Source organism: Lagenorhynchus albirostris, chromosome 3 (assembly GCF_949774975.1).
Source record: "Lagenorhynchus albirostris chromosome 3, mLagAlb1.1, whole genome shotgun sequence".
In the NCBI taxonomy this organism is placed as follows: Eukaryota; Metazoa; Chordata; class Mammalia; order Artiodactyla; family Delphinidae; genus Lagenorhynchus; species Lagenorhynchus albirostris.
In genome coordinates, this window is record NC_083097.1 from 44,013,694 (window position 1) to 44,017,036 (window position 3,343).

General features: G+C 39.4%; 1 pseudogene; it reads right to left on the minus strand.

The window, feature by feature from the left end:
• Nucleotides 1-1,754: 1,754 nt before the first annotated feature.
• Nucleotides 1,755-2,520, minus strand: LOC132518310 (large ribosomal subunit protein uL30-like; annotated as a pseudogene).
• Nucleotides 2,521-3,343: the final 823 nt, after the last annotated feature.

Genomic DNA, 3,343 nt, shown 5'->3' on the forward strand with positions numbered 1-3,343 from the left:
AAAATAGTTGGGTGGTTTCTAAAAAGTGAAACATACACTTTCCATATGTGATCCAGCCTTTCGACTCCTAAGTGTTTACCCAAGAGAAGTCAAAACATATGTCCATACAAAGACTTTTAAAAAATATATTTATAGCAGTCATATATAATGGCTGAAAACCTGGAAACAACCCAAATGTCCATCAACAGGTGAATGGATAAACAAATTGTGGTATAGCCATATGATAGACTACTACCTGGCTCCTTTTTTTTTCTCCTGTTTCTTAACAAAAGGAATATGGATGGATCTCAAAATAATTAGGTTGAGTGAAAGGAGTCAGACAAAACAACAGTACAGACTGATGATTCCATTTACATAACATTCTAGAAAATATGCACTAGTCTCTAATGAAGGACAGCAGATCGGTTGCCTGGGTATATGGGGAGGAAGCAGGAGGATGAGATTACAAGGGGCACGAGCAAACCTTTGTGGGTGTTGGATATGTTCATTACCTTGATGGTGGTGATGGTTTCATGGCTGTATGCGCATGTCACAACTTATCAAATTGTATTCTTTAAATATGTACAGCTTATTGTACGTCAATTTTACTTCAATAAAGCTGTTAACAAAATAAACAAAGGAGTTTTGCGAGCTCAGACTTGATCTGCCTCAGTAAATTCCATCTGTTGGTGGAAACAGAGATTGAGAATAATAACAATTTGGAATTTTCACTTTGGGAAATAATCAAGGAAGACAACCTGGGATGAGAAAAAAAAAAAACTGCTGAGCCACATGGAGAGTTTGAAAGAGGTCGAAAACTGTTCATTTTCTCTGCATTTAATCAACATAGAAAGCCTCAGAGTCACATGATATTGGAGCCAGGAGGAATCTTCAAGAGATGAAATAGTCCAATTTCTTTATTTTACAGATGAGGAAATGAATCCAAGCGAAATAAAGGGACTTGCCTTAGGTCACACAGCTTGCAGAGCTAAGAATAAAATGTGAGTCCTCTGAAGCTTACTCTAATGCTATTTATTTTTCTTCATCTAGCTAACCTAAACCCTTGGGTAATTGTTAATCTAGGCTAGTCTATGAAAATATGGAATAACACAATACCTATGAGATGCTGAGTTCCTTCATGGCCATGTGGATGGCCATGAAGATAGAAGGGAACACCACTACATTTACCTTCATATTTTCCAGTCCCCAAACCCTCTTAGACAATACTCCTTGTAGGGCAGTAATGCTCTCCTGGCTACCCTCAGAATCTAGGCAACTTAAAACCATTACTTCTGAAGTGAACTCCTCACAGGTACAGTCAGGTCTGCTATAATGCTTGTCTTGAAAACACAAATTTGTTCCAATGTGATTGATATATTAGGAAACAACATATGAGTATAATGGAAATTTGCCTTGGCCTATGTGAGATCTTATGAGCAAGAAACACGAGGTGAAAGCAGAAAATCATCCAGCCAGCTGAACTGAGGCGCCTGGGAATACACAAAATGCACACACACGCTCTCCTCAGATATCTACCAGCTACCTCAGTTTACTGTGTATGTTGCGTTGTGCCCATCCACATCTGGTGTTAAAATTTTTCCTCTGATTTTAGATAACTTACCTTCCTACCACTGTACAATGAATTACAAGCTGCAACCCTTCCAATGCCTACTCCCTCAAACAAATTTCAAATCTTTTTTAAGGTAAAGTAACATATTTATTGTATTATTTATGAATTTCCTTTTCTTTTTCAACTTGAAAGCAGTCATTGTTTGTTAACTGACCAGATTATAAAAATAATCATGGGAGGCACCATAGTTCATCCTTCTAAGAAGCCTGTTGATCCGGTCTCCCCTGTTGCCAGCAGCTCTGCCTTCTACACAATGCAATGCCTTTCTCTCCATTCCACCTTATGAAGAAGATAATTTGAAAGACCACAGGAAGAAGTTTGCATTTTCCAACAGTATGGGTCTCATGAATCAGATCCTCCATGCAGATGATATCCTATTTACCAAGAGATCGAGCAGTCGAAGTGTTATCTGTTGGGACAATCACCTTCTTGTTGATCTTGCTATAACTGCACTTGTAGATCAATTCTTTTACTGATCTGTTTCAGGTATCCCATATAGTATATGGCTCCACAGTCAGCATGTTAACTGAGCTTTACTGAGCTTAACAAAGGTGCCATTGAGGAGCTGAAAAAGGTAAAGAAGATGGAACACCTTTCAGATCTTTGGGCTCACACCGTTGATACCCTGATTCTGAAGACAAATGCTCATTTGGGTTCTAGAGTTACACAGAAGTTACCCACTTTTCTTGCCATCTTTGCCAGTCAAATCTCACTTCTGTACATCTGCCTATTTTCCTTATTATGGTGCTTAGCTTTTTCATAGATAAGCTTCCTCCTTGCCTTTTGAAGCATCTTTTGGGCAAACTTCTTTCTCAGGTGCATGATCTTCAGCTCTGCAAAATTCCTTTGCTTTTTCTTGATCGTATCGGGCATAGAAGAAACTTTTTTCCCTTCTCTTCTATACCCTCCATGATTCCAGCCAGAAAAGAGGTTACTTATAAATTTCTTAACCATTTAACATGTGTAAAACTGCGCTACCGTTTTTATTAGGTTCTTATATCTTTTTTTTTTAATGTGTCACTGGTGAGGTTTTGGAGTGTTGTCTCCCTGAGCGCATCTTTTCCCATAAGCCCTGTGGGTTTTATTGCACTATTATTGTGCATAGCATGGTGATTTTTATGAAGGCATGTGTCATATTATAGCAGAACTGTATTAAGAGTGTGGGTTAAACCCTTAAAAGACTAATCTTGGGTCTAACAGCTGTTGGTGCGCGCGCGCACACACACACACACACACACACACACACACACACACACACAGAGCCTTGTTTAAATACAGTTGACCCTTGAACGGTGTAGGGGTTAGGAGCACTGACCTTCTGCACAGTAAAAAAAACCTGAGTATCATTTATAGTTGGCCCTCCTTATTGGCAGTTCCTCTGTATCCACTGTTCCATATCCATGGATTCAACCAATCAATATTAGTACTGCAGTCTTTACTACTGAAAAAAAATCTGTGTATAAGTGGACCCGTGCAGTTCAAATCTGTGTTCAAGGGTCACCTGTTCTACTAGGCAGGTATCCTGTCATATGAGTTTGTTTCTGGGCTGACAGGAGAATAAAGTATCCATTTCAGAGTCAGCCCACACAGTGGTTCTTAGTTGCAGGATATAGATCCCTTGTTCCCTCTGACTAACGTTGGATGGGATGGAGACCATTATCACTGGCCACCAGCAAAGACAAGCATTAAATCAGTTCACACATAAATGGATCAGGCTTACCAATGACCCACCCT